This window comes from Muntiacus reevesi, chromosome 9 (assembly GCF_963930625.1).
Source record: "Muntiacus reevesi chromosome 9, mMunRee1.1, whole genome shotgun sequence".
NCBI classification, from domain to species: domain Eukaryota; kingdom Metazoa; phylum Chordata; class Mammalia; order Artiodactyla; family Cervidae; genus Muntiacus; species Muntiacus reevesi.
In genome coordinates, this window is record NC_089257.1 from 59490058 (window position 1) to 59513482 (window position 23425).

At 38.3% G+C, this 23425-nt stretch overlaps 1 non-coding gene across 1 annotated transcript; it reads right to left on the reverse strand.

Annotated features, from left to right (window-relative positions):
* Positions 1 to 18985: 18985 nt before the first annotated feature.
* On the reverse strand, positions 18986 to 19057 carry TRNAC-ACA (transfer RNA cysteine (anticodon ACA)). Its single transcript has one exon. It is a non-coding gene; the product is annotated as a tRNA-Cys (tRNA).
* Positions 19058 to 23425: the final 4368 nt, after the last annotated feature.

Here is a 23425-nt window from a genome sequence, read left to right on the forward strand (position 1 = left end):
GAGTCCCTTGGACTGCAAGGAGATCCAACCAGTCCATCCTAAAGGAGATCAGTCCTGGGTGTTCATTGGAAGGTCTGATGCTGAAGCTGAAACTCCAATACTTTGGCCACCTGATGCGAAGAGCTGACTCATTTGAAAAGACCCTGATGCTGGGAAAGATTGAGGGCAGGAGAAGGGGACGACAGAGGATGAGATGGTTGGATGGCATCACCGACTCAATGGACATGGGTTTGGGTGGACTCCGGGAGTTGGTGATGGACCGGGAGGCCTGGAGTGCTATGGTCCATGGTGTCGCAGAGAGTCAGACGTGACTGAACTGAACTGAATGCCAAAGAGATACTTTATCTTATTATCTTCTTAGTTAAACTCTATTGTATTGATATTAACAAAACTACATATTTCCTATTTCTGATTTGTATTTACATGGTATTTCTCTTTCAAAGTTTTGATTTAGTCTTTTTATATCATTGATTTTAAATGAACCTCTTGAAGACGGTATGCATTCAAACGTTTTAATTTGGAGAATTTATTTTCATTAATGTTATCACTCATATATTTGTACTTAAATCTAGTATCTTATTTTTGCTTTATTTTGCTTATTTTGTCCTGTTTGTTCATCTCTCTTTCACTTTCCTTTCTATTACTTTTGGTAAATTATATATTATCTCATCATTTCTTTCCTATGTTTGGAAGTTACATACTAGATTTCTGTAAGTAGTTAACCTAAAACTAATAAGTACCTTTATCCTCATCCTGGAAAATGGAAAGATCTGTGGACCTTATAACTATTTTCCCCCAAATATATATACTGGCATTGCCATGTATTTTTAATTCTATGATATTTTAAGTCATAAGTCAATATTATTTTTGCTTTATACTAATTTACATTTACCATATATTTACTATTGTCTTTACTCTTCTTTCATTTTAGAACTTCTATCTAAAATAAACTCTCTGCATGAAGAATACATTTTAGAATATCCTTTAGAGAAGGTGTACCAGTGACAAACTCATTTTTTGTTTCTTTGAAAATACCTTTACTTTCACCTTGAAAGATACTTTTCCTGAATAAGATATACTCAGCTGTTGCATCAAATTGAGAATAATATTCCACTACATGGTGGCTCAAATGGTAAAGAATGCACCTGCAATGCAGGAAACACAGATTAGACCCCTGGGGTAGGAAGATCCCCTGGAGAAGGGAATGGCTATCCACTCCAGTATTCTTGCCTGGGAAATCTGATGGACAGGAGCCTGGTGGGCTACAGTTCATGGGGTCACAAAGAGTTGGACACGACTAAGTGACTAACACTTTCATTTTTCCTTTTCACCTTCTGGTTTACATTTTGGCTACTAAGGAGTCAATTTCAGACTAATTCTTATTTCTTTAAAAATAGTATATCTTTTTGCCCTGACTGCTTTTAAGAGTTTTCTTTTTATTTCTGATGTTGTGCAGTTTTAGTATGTTGTGTGCAGGAGGTTTTTTGTTTGTTTGCTTGTTTTATCCTGTTGGGATTCATTGGGCCTTTTAAAGTGACTATTTGGGACCCCGTGGAATTGGGATCCATGAAACTAGACAGTCCACAGAATTCTCCGGACCAGAATACTGGAGTGGGTAGCCGTCCCCTTCTCCAGGGGATCTTCCCAACCCAGGGATCAAACCCAGGTCTCCCACATTGCAGGCAGATTCTTTACCAGCTGAGCCACAAGGGAAGCCCTTTAAAACTGTGGTTTTGTGTTTTCCAGATGTTCTAAAATTTTTTCAACCATTCTGTCTTTAAATATTGTCTCTGTCCCATTTTCTTTCTTCTATTTTTTTTTGGAGAAACATTCAAGTTCTTAGCCCTTCTTAGTCTGTCCTAAATGTCTCTTATTCTTTCTTCTGTGTTTTCTATCTTTTTGTTGCCTAATATTGCATACTGTATAATTTCTTCTGGCTTATCTTCCAGTTTGCTAATTATTGTTTCTTCAGTTGTGACTAATCTATTGCTCAACCATTGAGATTTTAAGTTATGGTATCTGTATTTCTAGGGGTATTCTACTTGGTTTTTCATCAAATTTGTAATATCATTTTTAGTATCCTATAATTGAAGCCATTTCTAAACTTTTCTTCTGTTTCTTGAAGCATATACGGGTTCTTTTATAGGTTGTGTCTGATATTCCAGTATCTAAATCTTTACATAAATTTTCCCATCTTGGTCTGTTTTGTTTCTGTCAATTCTGATTCATGTCGGTTTGGTGTTTTAGCCACAGTTTGTTGGCTTAGTTATCTCTGACAGCATGCTAGTCTTTGTACTTGAAAAAGAGATTCGAACCTGTGTCTTCTACTTGGCAGGTGGATGGTTTACCACTGAGCCACCTGGGAAGCCCTATTGCTCCTATGAGACTCTTCATCTTCTTGGGCTCTGGATTTTATTTCTATACCCTACAACTCACATCAAAACAATAGTTTACATAAGCAAGGACACCTTTGGGGCAAAAGAAACTTCCAGACTCAGGTTCTCTTTTAAGCTTCTCTTATTGGGTGCCTGATGTTTACTTTTTTCCCATGGGAAAGTTCGTCTGCATAAGCTAGAGACAAAGACCCTTGAGTTTAATGGGATTTTTGCTTAATTCAGTTATTACTTGGGTCATACAACTCTTAAAGATATTTTAAAATATGGTCAATTGAATTCGATTTTTCACATGGCTTAGAGGACTTAAAGTCCCAAATTATGAAGACTTTCTTCAGTTATAATAAGCTATAGACTATGATTGGAGGTAATAAATGGAGGAAAAAGAAAGCATTTATAGTTGTGTACCACCAAATACTACAGGTGAGACAAAATGCTCTTAAAAATTTATTAAGTCAGGAGCATTTGTCTCATAAATTTACTTTGAATTATTTATTTTTAATGTCTCTATGGTATCTACTTATATAACTAAACCACAATTGTTTAATTACTCACCTTTAGTCAACCACTGTATTTCCCAGTTTTTCACTACCATAAGTAACACTGTGGTGTGCTTGTACATAAATTTCTGCAAAATTCTCTGATTTTTTTTGTTCAATAAGCAAATCTTGAGATGAGATTACTTGATCAAGGAATGTGAGCATATATGACTCTCAACAAGCACTGCCAAATCACCCCACCAGTGAGGTGGCTCCAGTTTCACTTGCCAGAAATAAGACCTGAGTTTCTGTTTAAATAATCTTTACCAGCACTGATTATTGTCACTGAAAAATATATGCACTTGCTTATCAGGAAGGTGAGAAAAAGAAATATTTTGTTGTTTTAATACCAATTTCTTTCACTATTATGAACTTGAACTTTTTAATCTAAGCAATAAGCTTAGATAAGCAGTTAGCTTATCTAATTGCTTATTCCAATAAGCAAGTAGCCATTGGAATTTCTCTCATAAATTATGTGTTCACTTCCTGTGCTATTTCTAAACTTGAATGTTTATCTTGTTCCTTACTACATTAATTTTACTAGTTAACTCACTGCAATGCTTTATAAAGCATATTGGTGCATTGGCTTTCACATAATTTGCAAATATTTTTATACTTTCTTTGCCTTTCAGACTGATTTACAATACTTTGTCACATACAGAGTTTTGTGGTCAAATATCCTAATTTTTTCCTTTATGGTTTCAAAAATGATGATCAATAATGATGACTATTAGAACAGTCACCATATAAATTATTATATCAACAATTTTTGAAGACCAAGAACAGACAAAAAGCAATCTTGAGAAAAGAACATTGATGGACCTACATTTCTTGATTCCATTATGCCATTTAGGTATGACCTAAATCAAATCCCTTACTATTATATCGCGGAAGTGACAAATAAATTCAAGGGATTAGATCTGATAGACAGAGTGCCTGAAGAACTAAGGATGGAGGTTCACAACTTTGTACAGGAGGTAGTGATCAAAACCATCCCCAAGAAAAAGAAAAGCAAAAAAGCAAAATGGTTGTCTGAAGAGGGCTTACAAATAGCTGAGAAAAGAAGAGAACCTAACAGCAAAGAGGAAAAGGAAAGATACACCCATCTGAATACGGAGTTCCAGAGATTAGTGAGGAAAGATGAGAAAGCCTTTCTGAGTGAACAATACAAAGAAATGCAAAGAGGAAAACAACAGAATGGGAAAGACTAGAGATCTCGTCAAGAAAATTAGAGATACCAAGGGAACATTTCGTGCAAAGATACAGAGAAGAATAAAGGACAGAAAGCATATGGACCTAACAGAAGCAGAAGATATTATGAAGAGGTGGCAAGACTACACAGAAGAACCATACAAAAAAGATCTTCATGATCCAGATAACCACAATGGTATGATCACTCACCTAGAGCCAGACATCTTGGAGTGTGAAGTCAAGTGGGCCTTAGGCAGCATCACTATGAACAAAGCTAGTGGAGGTGATGGAATTTCAGCTGAGTTATTTCAAATCCTAAAAGATGATACTGTTAAAGTGCTACATGCAATATGCCAGCAAATTTGAAAAACTCAGCAGTGGCCACAAGACTGGAAAAGTTCAGTTTTCAATCCCATCCCAAAGAAAGGCAATGCCATAGAATGTTGAAACTACTGCACAATTGCATTCATTTCACGTGATAGCAAAGTAACACTCAAAATCCTTCAAGCTAGGCTTCACCATTATGTGAACCAAAAACTTCTGGACGTACAAGCTGGATTTAGAAAAGGCAGAGGAACCAGAGATCAAATTGCCAACATCCACTGGATCATAGAAAAAGCAAGAGAATTCTAGAAAAACATCTATTTCTGCTTCATTGACTACACTAAAGCCTTTGACTGTGTGGATCACAACAAACTGTGGAAAATTCTGAAACAGATGGGAATACCAGAACACCCTACCTGTCTCCTGTGAAACCTGTATGCAGTCAAGAAGCAACAGTTAGAACCAGACATGGAACAATGGACTAGAAAAGGAGTTCGGAACAATGATTGGGAAAGAGGTATGTCAAAGCTGTATATTGTCACCCTGCTTATTTAACTTATATGAAGAGTACACATGTGAAATGCCAGGCTAGACGAATCACAAGCTGGGATCAAGATTGCTGGGAAAAGTGTCAATAACCTCAGATATGCAGATGACACCACCCTTATGGCAGAAAGCAAAGAGGAACTAAAGAACCTCTTGATGAAAGTGAAAGAGGGGCGTGAAAAAGCTTAAAACTCAACATTCAAAAAACAGATCATGGTTTCCGGTCCCATCACTTCAATGCAGATAGATGGGGAAACAATGAAAAGAGCAACAGACTTGCTCTATTTTCTTGGGTTCCAAAATCACTGTGGATGGTGACTGCAGCCATGAAATTAAAAGGCGCATGCTCCTTGGAAGAAAAGCAATGACAAAATTAGACAGTGTATTAAAATGCAAAGACATTACTTTGCTTACAAAGGTCTATATAGTCAAAACTATGGTTTTTCCAGTAGTCATGTATGGATGTGAGAGGGGACAGTTAAAAAGGTTGAGGGCCAAAGAATTGATGCCAGCATCACAAAAACTGTGATGCTGCAGAAGACTTTTGAGAGTCCCTTGGACAGCAAGGAGATCAAACTAGTCAATCCTAAAGGAAATCAACCCCAAATATTCATTGGGAGAACTGATGCGAAGTTCCAATTACTTTAGCCACCTGGCGCAAAGAGCCAACTCATTGGAAAAGACCCCGATGCTTGGAAAGATTGAAGGCAGGAAAAGAAGGGGATGACAGAGGACAAGGTGGCTGGATGGCATCACCAACTCAATGGACATGAATTTGAGCAAACTCCAGGAGATGGTGAAGGACAGGGAAGCCTGGTGTCCTTCAGTCCATGGGGTTTCAAAGAGCTGGACACAATTGAGCAACTGAACAACAGCATTTCTTGATTCCAAAGTGTACTACAAAACTACAGTAATCAAAATAGTGTGTTAATGGCATAAAAATGGATATATAAATCAATGAAATAGAATTAGGCTGGAAGTACACCCTTACAGTTAAGGCCAATTGATTTTAGACAAGATTTAAATGGAGAAATAATGGTCTTTTTAACAAATGATGCTGGAAGAAATTAATATCTACATTTAAAAGAATAAAATTGGACCTCTTCCTTACACCATACACGAAATTAACTCAAAAGAGATTTATAGACATGAATGTTAGAACTGAAACTATAAAACTTTTTATAAAAGGGAGAAAATCTTCATGACCTTGGGTTAGGCAATGATTTTTCAGATACAACACTGGAAACAAAACCAAAAACCAAAAGAGAAAATTAGATAAATTGGACTTGATAGATAGTTTTAAGAAACCTTTCTGCTGCAGATGACATCATCAAGAAAGTGAAAAGACAAACCCACAGAATGGGGGAAAATATTTGCAAATCAGATATTTGATAAAGGACTACCACTGAGTACCCACAGGATGACTAGATAAGAAAGACAGACAAGAATGTGAATTAGATTGACACTCTCATCCATTGCTGGTCAGAATTTTAAATAGGAAGGATGCCTTTGGTCTAGCAATCTCCAAAGATAATAAACATACATGACCTAGCACTTCAACTCCTAGGTATATACTTAAGAAAAAGAAAAATGTATGCATATACATGCATATCAAAACAGTATAAACAAAAGTAGAAATAACCCAAACATCCATTAACTGATAAAAGAATAAACAAACTATATATATCTATATAATGAAATATCATTTGAGAACAAAAGAAAGTGAAATACTGTTACATGTTGCAACTTGAATGAACCTTAAAAACATCATGCCAAGTGAAAAAAGCCAGACACACAAAAAATGTATCTAATGTAGTCCATTTATATTAAATTCCCAGAATAGGCAAATCTATAAAGACAGAAAGGTGATTAATTAATGTCAGAGGATATGGGAGATAGAGATGTGGAGCGACCACTAATGAGCATGGAGTTTCTTTTTGGAATGATAAAAAACTTTAAAATTAGATTCTGGCAATGGTTTCAGAACTCTGAGTATACTGAAAACCATTTAATTCTACACTTTAAATAGTAAATAGTATGATATATGAATTTCATTTCAATAAAGCTGTTAGATATAAATGTTGAAAAGTAATTTGATAAACTTCTAAATCTATCGATGATAAAAACAAACATTTGCAAGGTGAGACTTAATTAATTAACACAATAACTATATCAAACTAATATGATATTTCAATATACTAATGGTGAAATACTAGAGGCACTCATTAAAAGAATAAAGAAACTACACAAGTATTTGATATATTTCTGAAATATAGAACTAAAGCAATAAAGCATGAAAAAGTAATGAAGTCTATATTTTTAACATTCTTAAATGGTATTATTACTTATATATAAATTTTAATAAAAAAGAAATAACATAAACTCTACTCAAGTTCTTCCAAAAAATAGAAGCAATTGAAATACTCTCCAACTCATTGCATGAAGACGGCATTACTCTTATTCCAAAACAAAAACATTACAAGAAAACTATAGTACAATTGATCCCATGAACAAGTTGCAAAAATTCTTTAAAAATGTGAATAAATCAAATATAACAATATGTAAAAAGGATAATACATCATGATCAAGAGAGGTTTATTTTAGAAGTCTCGAGCTGGCTTAATAGTCAAATATAAGTCAATGTAATTCACTATATCAACAGACTAAAATGGAAAAAATATGATGACCTCAACATGTGTACAAAAGGCACTTAACAAAATGCAACATTCTTTCATGATAAAAATTCTCAACAATTTATATACAAAACTTTAAAGGTACTAGACTGAATGCTTTCTTCCTAAGTTTTGGGACAAGGCAAGGATATCTTCTCTCACTATTCCTATCCAACATCATACCAAAGGTCTTAGCCAGTCAATAAATGAGAAAAATAAATAAAAGTTGTAAAATATTGGAAAGAACTATTTCTATTCACAGATGATATTTTTTAAAAAAGCTACTAGAATCAATATGTGAGTTTAGGAAGGTTTCAGGTTAATATAAAAAACATTTTTATGTCTACATACTACTAACAGATAATAGGAAATTGAATATTTTCCAAATACCATTTACAAAATCACCAAAAAAACAAACACCCTGCAACACTGGGTGTACATGTGTGTGTGCTAAGTCACTGCAGTCGTATCCGACTCTTTGAAATCCCATGGACTGTAGCCCTCCAGGCTCCTCTGTCCATGGGATTCTCTAGGCAAGAATACTGGAGTGGGTTGCCATTTCCTTCTCCAGGGCATCTTCCCATTTTCCCAACCCAGGAATTGAACTTGCATCTCTTAAGTTTCCTGCTTTGGCAGGTAGGTTCTTTACCACTAGCACCACCTAGGAAGTCCAATATTGGGTATAAGTGTTTCTAAAAATATGTGCTAACTCTGAATACTGAAAATTGAAAAATATTGTGAAAGAAATCAAAGATCTAAATAAATGGAGATGCATATCATACTCATGAGTTGGAAAACCTGTATTGTTAAGATTTCAATTCTCCTTGATTGTCTAGATTCAGCACTACTCATAACATCTTCAGGACATCATTTCCTTCCACTGATCAGGGAGAATGTTCACTGCAGTAATTCTTAAATTTGGGGGAGTTACATATCTTTCAAGAAAAGGGTAAAATATTTAAAGCAGAAAGTAACTAGGGAGGGTATCCTTAATGCCACAGGACATGAACAGGAAGAAACAGATATCTATGTTTCATATTGTTAAGGAAAATCAGAACTGAGCCCTTGGAGATCAACTTGCCCAGTATCCTAGTATTAGAAACAGGAAAGTTGGGACAAAGAGAGCTGACGCAACTTGCTAAAAGTTGTACAGATTCAACATTTGTGGCAAGGCCCTCCAAAAAGAAATTTTCTGACTACCTATCTAACGACTTTTCCAAAAATAATAAACTGGGCTTCCCTGGTGGCTCAGATGGTAAGAATCTGCCTGCAATGTGAGAAACCTGAGTTCATTCCCTAGGTTGGGAAGATTCCCTTGGAGAAGGGAATGGCTACCCACATCAGTATTGTTGCCTAGAGAATTCCATGGACAAAGAAGCCTGGTGGGCTACAGTCCACAATAAATTACATATTTATAAAAATTATTTCTACCTGCCTAGAGCACCTTGAAGCTTGGAATAATGACCCTTGGTCACCCTGCAGCACTTGTATGCAGTAGAAAAGCTGTAATATTACACTAAATTGAGTTCAAAGAAATGTATAATGAATTAACCTGTACTCAGCAATTTATACTTGGCTATTCTCAGGTCAAAGTTATCTAGATTATCTGGAACCATAAAAGTGCTCTACATCACCAATGGTTAAGTAATGGATAAAAAAGGGGGAAAAATTGATTCAGATTCATTGCTACCATGATTCAGAGGCCCCGCCAGAAATTAGTGCCCCTGTTAAGCCCCATCAATAAGAGGAGAGAACTTCTTGAAAGAAGTTGTTCAGGGTCATTGCCAGGCTTTTGAAGAGGAGCTATTCCCTGCCTCATCTCAGAGGAATTTCCCCCCATAGCCAGGAAAGAATCACTTTGCAAAGTTTGAAGGTATCGGTAAAAGATGACAAGCATTTAATAATTCCATTTCTGGACATCTGCTTCACCAGAAGACGTGGATTGGCCTCCTGGGTGTAGTGGAAACAAGAACTCTGGAGCGATGACAAGGCAGGAGGCTACCAGTGAGTGGGGACAGAAGTAGCATCCTTTGTTCTCAGTTTTGAAGAGATTCAAAAAATAATCCCACATGTCTAAGGGCCACAGTGAGCTGCAGAAATTAAGTGCTACAATCTCCCTACAACTGACACAGCAGGTTGAGGACCGCAGAACAGCGGAGAAGTGAAGCATGGTACCACCTCCTGGGAGTCAGCAGAAGATACAGCCAAGTCCTGCAGGACATCACCAATGACTAGGGAAGCTGCTTTGGGAGGGGTTCCTCATCAGTAAGGCATGTGAGAGCAACCATCCGTGTACTTAGAGTTCCCAGAGAAGGAGCTAGAACAGGCGTCAGGACCACCCAAGGGCAGGACTGCAACACTGCCCAGTCGAAGAGCAAAGTTATCTTCTTTTTCTCTTTCTCCTGTACCAACACCTGAGAAACCATTGCCAGGAGTAAGGAAACGGTAGAGTTACCTGAGAGCCAGGCCATACAACCCTCACCCTCACCCTTCCTCCAAGACTGTGAAGTCCCAGCACTAGGTGGAAGAGAAAAGATCACTTTGGATAGAATATAAGATGGAAGTTTTAAGATGAAAGTACTGCATCTCAGCAACAGATATAGAATCATTTATATATCCAAAAGCAGAAGAGGCTAGAGAAAGGCCAAGATAATATAAAGTGGGTCATTATCTAGGATGAAAAGAAAATTCAACTTTACACCAATGCTACTTTGGCCACCTGATGCGAAGAGCTGACTCACTGGAAAAGACCCTATACTGGGAAAGATTGGGGTAGGAGAAGTGGAGGAGAGAGGGTGAGATGGTGGGATGGCATCACCGATTCAATAGGCATGCGTTTGAGCAAACTCAGGGAGACAGTGAAAGATAGGGAAGCCTGGTGTGCTGCAGTTCATGAGGTCCCAAAAAGTTGGACATGACTTAGCAACTGAACAACCTTACACAGAGACCAGTTATAGAAAAATTAAACCCATTCAAATTTACATCTCCAACAAAATGGAATAAATTTACGTATAATAATGTATTTTATATAAATATAATAGTAAAAGATTATGTTTTAACCTTCCCTAGTCTCTTTGCATGTACTTGGTTCTTAAATAAAAATTGACCAAGGGGGAGGGGAGTGGGGAAATCAGGTCTCTCAAACACCTTCATTGATCCCAGCCTTGGCTATGACTAATCTCACATAAAACTTTTCATCCAGCTTCCAGTCATGCAAGTTTTATGTCTTTGACTCATTTTTCCATTTACAACCTCATTTAGCCCTTAGACCCAGCATTTGGCTCCACTTCCCTGGATATGACCTTTTGGTTTTCTTTCTTCAACTATGATTCATATTTTCCCTCCACTTCCAGAACCATCATTCATCCTAGGTCAACATCTCACCTGATTTTGTTTGACATCTGGGCTCGCAGGCTACAGTGCCACTGGTCTGCCAAATTTCCCACTAGTTTTGATTTAGTCCAGATCTAAGGAGTCATACCATGCCAGAACATAAGAAGGCTCTTTCACCGGAGAGACAGGCTTCTTGCGTTTGTTCTTAGATCTTAAGTTACTGTTTGGTGCTCTCTCCAGTGTCCAGATATTCCCATACCTTAGAAGTCATTGACAGGGTTTCCCTGCTGTCTCAGATGGTAAAGAATCCACCCGTGATGCAGGAGAACTGGGTTCGCTCCCTGGGTCAGGAAGATCCCCAGGAAAGGAAATGGCTATTCACTCCAGTATTCTTGGCTGGAGAATCCCATGGACAGAGGAGCCTGGCGAACTGCAGTCGGTGGGGTCACAAAGAATCTGACATGACTGAGTGATGAAGCGCAAGGAGTCATTGGTCAGAATGTATCACACAGGGTTAGCCTCATTAGGACCAAGCTCTGTCCAACATTGATAGCTAACAGAAACACTGTCTAGTAGAAACCCATAGTTTCATTGGCAATCAGAAAATTTATTCAAAGGACTTCCCTGGTGGTCCAGTAGTTAAGAATCTGCCTTCCGATGTAGGGGACTTGGGTTCTATCACTGGGCAGGGAACTAAGATCCCGCATAAGCTATGGGGCAACTAAGTTAGCATGCAACAAAATCAACTAGGACCTGACTTAGCAAAATCAATAAACATTTTTTATAAAAGAAAATTCATTCAAATTGAGGATTTATAGATATGGACTTATCAAAAAGTACCATAAAGATTAATTCTAACTAAAAGTAAATAGAAATGTAAACTTATTTACCAGTCTTACAGAGGCACAACTTTTTCTTTGAATACAGATCTGCTGATCAATGCTCTGCCAAGTTTTTACTGCATAAATAATGCACTATGCATGTAAGGAGAGAGAACCTTCCCCTCGGTTTTGCTGTGAACTTTAAACTGGTCTTAAAAAATAAAGTCTTAATTTTTAAAGTATATTATTTATGCAATAGTTGGAATCATATAGTATCTAACCTTTTCGATTGGCTTCTTTCACATTGTAATATGCTTTTAGGTTATTGTGGCTTGGGAGCTCATTTCTTTTTAGTGATGAATAATATTCCATTGTCAGGAGAAAACATGTTTACTTACCTACTCACCTACTGAAGGACATCTTAGTTACGTCCAAGTTTTTAGGATTACAAATGAAGTGCAATAAATAGCACTGTGCAGGTATTTATGTGGACATATGCTTTCAATTCCTTTGGGTAAATACCAAGGGGCTCAGTTATTAGATTGTATCATAAGCATATTTTTAGCTTTATGAAAAAAACAAACAAACAAGCAAACTGCTATACCATTTTGTATTCCCACCAGCAATGTTTAAGTTCCTTTTGCTCCACATTTTCACTAGCATTTATTGTTGTCACTGTTCTGAATTTTGGCCATTCTAATAGGTATCTAATGGTTTCTCATTATTATTTTAATGTGCACTTCCCTGATGATATGTGATATGGAGCATCTTTTTACATAATTATTTGCCATCCATATATCTACTTTGGTGAAATGTCTAGTAATGTCTTTGGTACAGTTTTTAATCAGGTTTTTTTCCTTTCTTGAATTTTTATACATTTTGGATAATAGGCCTTTATCAAATATGTCTTTTGAAAAAATTTACTTTCCGTCTGTGGTTTGTCTTCTCATTCTCTTGACATTGTCCTGTGCAGAGCAGACATTTTTACTCTTAATAAAGCCCAGCTTATCAATTATTTCTTTCATGGATTGTGCCTTTAGGGTTGTATCTAAAAAGTCATTGCCAGGGACTTCCCTGGTGGTCCAGTGGTTAAGACTCCACGCTTCCACTACAGTGGGGGGCAGTTCCTGGCCAAGGAACTGAGATCCCACACCCCAAATGCCCCACGGTGGGGTCAATAAATAAATACATAAAATAAAAATTAAAAAGGCACTGCCATACTCAAGGGCAAGCAGGTTTTCACCTATGCTATCTTCTATGAGTTTTATAGTTTTCATCCTACTTTTAGTTCTGTGATCCATTTTGACTTAATTTTTGCAAAGGGTGTAAGGTCTGTGTCTTGATGTTTTTTGCATGTGAGTACCCTTCAGGACTGCGTGGGCCACTCTGGGTTTGTGCCTTTCCATGTGGACATTGTTGAAATCCCCAGGAACTTACTGGAATTTTCATTGGGATTGTATGGGATCTATAGATCAAGTTGAGAAAAACTGTCAGCTTGACAATTAACTGATTTCAAATGTTGAACCAGTCCATACCTGGGATAAATTCCACTCATTCAAGATATATAAACCTTTCAGGACTTCCCCAGGGGCTCAGTGGGTAAAGAACCTGCCTAACAATGCAAGAAACACAGGAAATGCAGTGGGACATGGCAACCCACTCCAGTATTTTTGCCTGGGAAATTCCACGGACAGAGGAACCTCGCAGGTTAACAGTCCAAAGGGTCGCAGAGAGTCAGACACAACTGAGCACCTAAGCACGCATGCACAAACCTTTTAATGTTGAGTTGGCTAAAAAGTTTGTTTGGGTTTTTCTGTAACATCTTATGGAAAAGCCTGAAAAAACTTTTGGCCAACCCAACACATCATTACATTTGATTTGCTAAAGTTTTGTTGAGAATTGGCATCTATGTTAATGAGAGATAGTAGTCTATAGTTATCTATTTTCTTGTGATGTCTTTGGTTTTGGGACTAAGGTAATGCTGGCCGCATAGAATAAGTTTGAGTTAGGAAATATTCTATTTTGATCCTCTGAAAGATGGTGTAGAGTTGTTGTATCAATTGTTCTTTAAATGTTTGGCAGAATTCACCAATGAACTCACCAGGGCCTGAGTTTTCTGTTTCAGAAAGTTATTAATTGTTAATTTAATGTCTTTGATATAAGTCTATCCAGATTGTCTGTTTCTCCTAACATGAGTTCTGGAAAATTGTGTTTTTCAAGAAATTGGTCCATTTCATCTAAGTTAGCAAATTTGTGAGCATAGCGTTGTTCATAGTATTTCTTTATTTCTCTATTTAATATCCATAGGCTCTTTAGTGATGTTCCTCTTTCACTGCTGATTTTATTGTGTCCTCTCTATTTTTTTCTTAGTTAGCCTGGCTAGATGCTTACGAATTTTATCAATCTTTTCTAAGAAGCAGCTTTTGGTTTTGTTGATTTTTATCTATTGATTTCCTGTTTTCAATTTGATTGCTGTTCTAATTCTCACTATTTCCTTTTCCTTGCTTTGAATTTAATTTGCTCTTCTTTTTCTAGCTTTAAGGTGGAAACTTAGATTACTGACTTTAGATTTTTCTTCTTCTCTGATATTTGCATTCATATATTAGAATGCTATAAATTTCCCTCCAAATACTGCTGCCACTGCATCTTATCAAAACACATTTTGATAAGTAGTATTTTTATTTTCATTTATTTAAAAATATTTTAAAATTTCTCTTGAGATTTCTTCTTTGACCCATGTTCTATTTAGATATATGTTGTTTAATCTTCACATATTTGGGGATTTTCCAGTTATCTTTCTGTTCTCAGTTCAATTCCATTGTGGTCTGAGAGCAGGCATTGTATGATTTCTATTCTTTTTAATGTGTTAAGGTGTATTTTATGGCTCAGGATATAGTCTATCTCAGTGAGTGTTCCATGTGAACTTGAAAAGGATGTGTAATCTGCTGTTGCTGGTTGAAAAACCAATATACTTTTAAAGCATTACCTACAATCTCCAGTTTTTATTTCTTTAAAGTGAAGTCAGAATTTAAAGTTCTATGTGCTGTGTTGTGTTTAGTCACTCAGCTGTGTCAGACTCTTTGTGACCCCACAGACTATAGCCCGCCAGGCTCCTCTGTCCGTGAGGATTCTCCAGGCAAGAATACTGGAGTGGGTTGCCATGACCTCCTCCAGGGGATCTTCCTGACCCAGGGATTGAATGAAGGTCTCCCACATTGCAGACGGATTCTTTACTATCCAAATGACCAGGGAAGCTCAAAGTTGTGAGAAAAGAAAAAAGCTAAATGTAGAATTTTAGATTTTAAAATCAGAATTCTCATGGTTGTCTCACCCATACCTAAATCAATAGTAATCTTGGGAAGCAATGTGTCTTTATTTAATCTTTTGAAAATATTTTAATTCTGCTTTCATATTAGTTCAGTTCAGTCGCTCAGTCATGCCCGACTCTTTGCGACCCCATGAACCACAGCATGCCAGGCCTCCCTGTTGATCACCAGCTCCCGGTGTCCACCCAAACCCATGTCCATTGAGTTGGTGATGCCATCCAACCATCTCATCCTCTGTCGTCCCCTTCTCCTCCTGCCCTCAATCCCTCCCAGCATCAGGGTCTTTTCAAATGAGTCAGCTCTTCGCATCAGGTGGCCAAAGTATTGGAGTTTCAGCTTCAACATCAGACCTTCCAATGAACACCCAGGACTGATTTCCCTTAGGATGGACTGGTTGGATCTCCTTGCAGTCCAGGGGATTCTCAAGAGTCTTCTCCAACACCACAGTTCAGAAGCATCAATTCTCTGGCACTCAGTTTTCTTTATAGTCCAACTCTCACATCCATACATGACCACTGGAAAAACCATAGCCTTGACTAGACGGACCTTTGTTGACCAAGTAATGTCTCTGCTTTTTAATATGCTGTCTAGGTTGGTCATAACTTTCCTTCCAAGGAGTAAGTGTCTTTTAATTTCATGACTGCAATCACCATCTGCAGTGATTTTGGAGCCCCCAAATTTCCTTTTTACATGCATGTTGTGCTATGTGCTAAGTTGCTTCAGTCGTGTCTGACTCTTAGTGACCCCATGGACTGTAGCCCACCAGGCTCCTCTGTCCATGAGATTTCCCAGGCAAGAATACTGGAACGGGTTGCCATGTCCTCCTCTAGGGGATCTTCCCAACCCAGGGATGAAACCTGCATTTCTTAAGTCTCCTGCTTTAGCAGTCAGGTTCTTTACCACTAGCGCCACCTGGGAAGCTTTTCAAAGTTTAGTCCATTGCTTTGTATAATATCAATTTAAATTTTATAATTATAACTTCAAGCACAACTGGAATATATAGGTTTGAGAATAAATTCAACTGACCTGACTCTTAGTGAAAACATAATTTTTCTGAACAGAACTGTATAGTCTTACTAGAAAGTAGACTACTAGTTATAAGTACTCACTGTGCTATGAACATCATTCAGAATGTCTTATACAGGAAGTGAAGAATGTTCATTAACCCAATAAGTCAATTAGTAAAGGTATTTTAAAAGAACTCTTACTGGGACTAACTTGGTGGTCCAGTGATTGAGAATCTACCTTCCGATGCAGGGGACATGGGTTTGATCCCTGGTCAGGGAACTAAGATCCCACATGCCCCCTACAACTACTGAGCTCATTCACTCTAGAGCCTGTGCTCCACGACAAAAGAAGCTCACACGCCTCAATGTGAGCCCACTTGCCATGACAACCCAGTGCAGCAAAAAAAAAAAAAGAAAAAAAGTGCCTACTATACACAATAATATTGATACTCTATAAAATTCTTTAAGCTTTATAACATGCTATCACATGCATTACCAGACACACACATATAACATTCTTGGCAAATCCTTTTTTATCAAATGTTTACTAAATGAGCAAACAACACTCAAACCAGTTCATGAATAGTTATTTTTATAATTTATTAGGATTGGGGTGTCTTTATAGCTTTGATATTTCTCCAAACAATCTCCTGAAAATATTCCTCTCTTCAAAAAGTGAGACAATTTATGGTTTGTAATAATGGTAAGGAAATAAGAGAAATTGAAATCACACAAAAAAGAGATGATAGTATATTGAAAATTAAGATATGTATAAAGAATTGTGCATCTAACATCTTAAAATTGGGTGAGTCTTCATGAAAGATGAGCAACCCCTCTATATATTAAACTTTGAGTTTTTATTCATAGTCATTTTGTGAAAACTTTGAATTTTTATGATTCATTTATGATTTCAACCACGAGGGGGGAGGTAGGAAAAAAAGGTAGTTCCTCCAAAGTGAATGACGCAAACAGAATATAGCAAAGTATAGAATGTTTTACAATAGAGGGTTTGCGGCAAAGCAAAGAGGAGAGGAAATTCAAAGAGATGGTTTAGAAGCATGTTGTAGAGCAAAACTCCAACTGTCTAGGAGGAAAACAGGGGGAACCCAAAGGCCCATTCCTGACAGACAGATAAGTAACTCTCTCCAAAAGCCACCGACGTAGATTTTATTGGGTTTAGATTTTCTGAAGCAAACTGAGAAAGATTTATCTTTTCTGAGTCTAGTGGTTTTAAGTTTTTGAAATCAAAGCCTCAAAGACAGAAAAACAGAATCGTTAGACAATTGGGGCCACCCAAGCAAAAGCCTGAAGCCTCTAACCAGGCCATTTATTCTGGTCATGTTTCGGGGCATAAAACAATTGTTTGGGATGAAACCTTGGGATTCCAGAGCAAGCGTAAGGTAATATGGATATATTATCACTAAAGAAAATTTTGTTTTCATAGTGATCAAGGTTTCCAGTCATTAAAACAGTGATCAAGTGTTATTACTGGGGATCCTTTCAGCACAATGGGCGTAGTTCTCAGTGGACCATGTGGATGAACCATCCTTCTCTTCATAGGATATTTTAGAATTTAGTTTACTATAAAATATGAACTCTAAAGTTAATAAACAGGGTGGCATGTGGTGCCAAGGATTAAATATTTACTGGTAAAATATACAGTGATGAAAAGGATTTTCAAACAGGCCATAAATCAAATGGTCTGAGCTCTGCATTAAATATTATTTTTACCAGGGGGGAAAAAAAAACTCAGCCCAAGGAAAAAAATTAACCCATTGTTGTAGCTTCCTAGGGCTGAGTGTGTGAGGGTCATCAAATACTTGTTTTCAAAACCTGGTAAATGGCAGAAAGATTTTCATGAAATGATTCACTTATCTGGTGAAATAAAGAATGCTAACCTATCATCCTTTACTCAGCCTTAATTGCTTCTTTGTCAGGACTCTTCCATCTAGCCTGTCCTATTCTACCTGCCTTGTTTACCATCAGGAGTTCTAGTGTACAGTGGTTAAGAGCCAGTCTGTCTGGGTTCAAATTCTGACTCTGACAATTCCTAGCCATGTTATTAAACTCTCTGTTCTTCAGTGTTCTCATCCACAAAATGAATATGTTAATAGTACATCATAGTTTTCCATATGAATTAATATATGTGTATACATACATCACATAAGATGTGGTCTAGAAAATAGTAGATTCTCCATATTACTGTCCTTCATACTCTTTAATTATCCAATATTAGCCATCTTTCACAGAGAAGGCAATGGCACCCCACTCCAGTACTCTTGCTGGAAACTCCCATGGAAGGAGGAGCCTGCTAGGCTGCAGTTCATGGGGTCGCTAAGAGTCGGACAGGACTGAGCAACTTCACTTTCACTTTTCAGTTTTGTGCATTGGAGAAGGAAATGGCAACCCACTCCAGTGTTCTTGCCTGGAGAATCCCAGGGACAGGGGAGCCTAGTGGGCTGTCGTCTATGGGGTCACACAGAGTCGGACACGACTGAAGCGACTTAGCAGCAGCAGCAGCAGCAGCAGACATCTTTCAAAATCCAGCTTCAGTTCTTCAATGAGCATTTTTTTTTTTTTTGATCAATGCAAACCTTCCCTAAGTGTGCATAACTTCTTAGGCTTTTACCTCTTTTAATATCTAATTGCTTATTATGCACTATTTCAAATTGGTTCAATCTCCATCGCTTTCAGCTAGATGGTGGTGGTTTAGTCACTAAGTCGTGTCTGACTCTTGCGACTCCATGGACTACAATCTGCCAGGCTCCTCTGTCCACAGGATTCTCCAGGCAAGAATACTGGAGTGGGTTGTCATTTCCTTCTCCAGGGGATCTTCCCAACCTGGGAATCGAACCCAGGTTTCCTGCACTGTAGGCAGATACTTTACCAACTGAGCTATAAGGGAAGCCCCTCAACTAGATATGCCTCCAAAGAAAGCAGTGTATCAATTGTATGTGCCTACTGCAGTGGCAAAGAATCCACTTGCCAATGCAGGAGACACCGGTTCCATCCCTGAGTCAGGAGGACCCCCTGGAAATAGCAACCCACTTCAGTATTCTCACTTGGAATATTCCATGGACAGAGGAGCCTGACAGTTGCAGTTGGGGTTGCAGTCCATGGGGTTGCAAAGAATTGGACATGACTGAGTGCACATACACACACATTTTACATTTATGGAGAATTTAGTATGTGCATTCTGCTGAAAACTGAACACAGCTTCCATTCTCTGGCTTCAAGAGTGAAGGAGGTGTGTACAAAGTGTAAAGTATCTTCCCTCTGTGTTGGCTAACCCTTGGTCTGAATAGATCTGCTCTTGATAAACTGTTACTTAAGATGGATGGGTGAATAAATGGATGGATCTACATGAGACCTGAGGGGAGGGGAAAGTCCTGCAGAACAAAAGAGAAGAGTCTGCCTCTGGAAATGATTTACTACACAAAGCAGAAGTAACATTGGGAAGATATCTGCTTACATTATGTGGAAGGCAAAAGAAAAGACTATAAAAGAAGAAGGAGTGGAGATGAAAAATCCAACAGGCAAGATGCTGGTTAGGAATATCAAGTCAAGACAATCATCGGAAGAAGTGAGGACAGAGAGAGAGAGGAGGAGATAGAAGAAACAAATCCTACAATACTGCTTTGCATTTTATTTCTATTTCCTTTAACCCAGTGCTCATGTAGAGCGGCTCAGCAATATTCTCCATCTGAGACTTATGTTCCTAATTAGACTCATTCACGCAACGACATTAAGAACTGGCAACCGGTGGTAGAAAGAAATGGAACAGTCGAAGGTCAATGCTTTGCCTGGGTAAATAAAGATAGTAATAACGTCTGGGTAAGATGCTCCTCTGTTTCTTAGTGTGGAGACAAGAAATCCTACTCAATGCAATCTCAGGATCATAAATCTTGATCAAGAATATTTTAGAAGTGCTCCTGCTTCAAGATAGGGAAGCCTTCTGTTAAGTCATATCCAAAAGATAATTTTCCTTCTTGGTCTCCAGAGAGGGAGATTCTCGTTTTATAAATAGGTTCTGCAAATGGACCTATTCTGCTGATCATATTTGTATTGAAATCCTAGATTCCACAAAGAGGTTTTCCTAAGAAGTGTAAGTAGGGTACAGACTGGTGGTGAGATCTTATAAAAAAACACTGGATGTAGGTTCATCTGTACTATTAGTATTTTTCTAGACTCCACACACATGGGACCCTGTGGTATATAACTGGGAGCTCAGCTTGGTGCTCTGTGATGACCTAGAGGGGTGCACTGGGGTGGGGTGGGAGGGAGACCCAAGAGGAAGGAGATATATGTATACATATAGCTGATTCACTTCATTGTACAGCGGAAACTAGCAACACTATAAAGCAATTATATTCCAATTTTTTAAAAAAGTCACTGGATGGAAAGTTCTAAGACCTGAACAGTAGTTCCATGCTTTTCTGTTAATTTTTTTCAGAGATTCTGTCCACATCACCAGGTTTCTGAGGTTTGGTTTCCAGTGCCTGAAAAGGATGAGTATAAATATTATCATCCAAAACAAAAGTGGCAAACCATGAACCCGTTACCAGGACTTTATAAGGAACAAAGCACTTGTGTATGTATCATTTCTTCTAAAGATGACAGATTTGAATGGTAGTAGTTGAAAGGTAAGTTTCAAAATTAACAGTGGAAGTTCAGGTGAGGATAGAAATAATGCAAATATGGTAGTCTGTTGCCCTCTTCAGCACCACTTCCCACATCCTCATCCAGTGCCTCTTGCAAATTAAACTCCTATAAATGTTTGATCTTTCAAGTTAATTTCAGAGTTTCTTGAATTCTTTTATGAATTTTGGATATATATTTACCTGTTTCTGTTTGACCACATCAATACACATTCCAAACAGTTTTCCCCCAGAGGGAATAACCCATGGTCCTGTAATGACAAAACAGTCCACAGAACCCAGAGCTGAAGAAGATGACCTCAATGATGATGAAAATAGTAACACTTTATTGAAGATGGTAACACATAGGGATGGAATTCTGTCATGTACTTCCAAAGGGAGGTGGGTCTCCAAGCAGCCTTTGTGACCTGATTTTCCAAATCTGCCATGAGGTTCCACTTAAACACACAACAGACGCACATAAAGCCTCAGTGATTGCCAAACTATACTCTTTTAACTAGCAAACTAAATCTGGAAGCCTTAGGCAAAAGTTTTCATAAAGCGCATTGGGGGAAAATGCCAGCTTCGATGATGGTAGACGTTTTGATTAGGGGTTTGCCCACATCTTAAATAAATAAATAATGACCCTCCTTACCACCCAGAATGGTTTTCCCTTGGATGCAATTATTACTCAATGGAAAGACAAACACTGACGTTCAGAGTTTTCTATGCCTTGATATTAAACCATAAAAATAAACCAAGAAGATGAAAAGGGAGAGGAAGCGGCTCCTCATCGCCTGTGGCTTCTCCTTGGTTCTACTTCATGCCATTTTATGTGCTCTCCCCTCGGCCGAGAGAGACCCCTTACCATCTCTCTGCCTCCTGATAAGCTCCTCATCCATCTTCACATCTTTCTTCTCTAACGAGTCTCTTCTGGCTTCCTCATCATGGTCTCTCACCCTAGCCTGCCTCACTAACCCACATCACAGTTCATCACAGTTCATCTCACAAGCCAAGAGTGCTGTGCTGGCCTTGAAGTCAAGATTCCAGGCTTTGAGGCATCTCTGGTGGTTCAGTGGTTAGGACTCCATGCTTCTGCTCCCAGGGGCATGGGTTTGATTCCTGATTTGGGAACTAAGATCCTGCATGCTGTGTGGCCAAAAAAAATTTTTTTTAATTCTTTTTAAAGGGAAGGAGGGAAGAAGGAAGAAGGGAGGGATAGAGGGAGGGATGAAGGAAAGGAGGAAAGAAGGAAGAAAGAGGCAAGAAAAAGAAAGAAAGGCTTCAAATTCAGGCTTACTTGGGCAGATTACTTAGCCTCCTGCCTCATCTGTAAATTGGATTAATAATAACTGCCTCCTTGGGATGTTGAATAAAAAGACAATCTGCATCCAGGGTTTTGTGTGGTGGGAGACAAAATAACCAGGCAATACAGCACTTACTTTCATCACACTTTTAAAATTCAGGTCTATTCTGTTCTCCTTTGTATCCCCAGCACCCAACATGGTACCTAGCAGAGCACAGGCACTTAAAAAATTTTTTTTCATTTAACAAATGAATGAATATGTACAGTGCTTCATACTTTAACAAGAATTTTCACACACGTGGTCTCACTGGCACCTTCCACCAGCCCTTGGACAGAAGTGAGGACTTCTCAGACAAAGCAAAAGGACTTCTTGGGAGAAACACTTTTTTGTATGTCCACATACAACTGCCCATCATGGAACACCTTCTGAGCTCAAGGATGATCATAGGAACAGACTGGACCAAATAAATCATTTCTGGAGATGTTGCAGTTTGAAGAAAACACCAAGGGGCAGAAAACACATGGAATGATCCCAGTGGTCATGTATGGATGTGAGAGTTAGACTATAAAGAAAGTTGAGTGCCAAAGAATTGATGCTTTTGAACTATGGTGTTGGAGAAGACTCTTGAGAGTCTCTTGGACTGCAAGGAGATCTGATCAGTCCATCTTAAAGGAAATCAGTCCTGAATATTCACTGGAAGGAATGATGCTGAAGCTGAAACTCTGATACTTTGGCCACCTGATGCAAAGAACTGACTTATTTGAAAAGACCCTGATGCTAGGAAAGGTTGAAGGCAGGAGGAGAAGGGGACGACAGGATGAGATCATTGGATGGCATCACCAACTCTATGGACATTGAGTTTAAGTAAGCTCCAGGAGTTGGTGATGGACAGGGAAGCCTGACGTGCTGCAGTCCATGGGGTCTCAAAGCATTGGACATGACTGAGCAACTGTACTGAATTGAACTGATCCCCAGTCAATGAAGCACTGCTGGAAATTTTACCCAGGCCTAGAGCTGACATTCCAGAAGCTGCCCATTCCCAGTCCTTGCTGTAGAGTTTCAGCTCTTTCTCAGCAATGTTACTGAGTCAAATGACACAGGATGCAGAGCATTGAACTGGGCGTCACCAGCCCTGGGTTCTAGGTCTGTCTCTGCCATTAATAACCGTGGGAAAATCTCTTCTCTTTTAGTCTCAGTTCCAAAATCAATTAAATGGGAACAATATTCCCTGTTCTGCTTACCTCATTGGGATGTTGAAGACACCAAGGAGAGGATTTGTGCTATGAGATTTTGTAAACTAGGAACTAATGTAAAGCAATAGAATTCCCC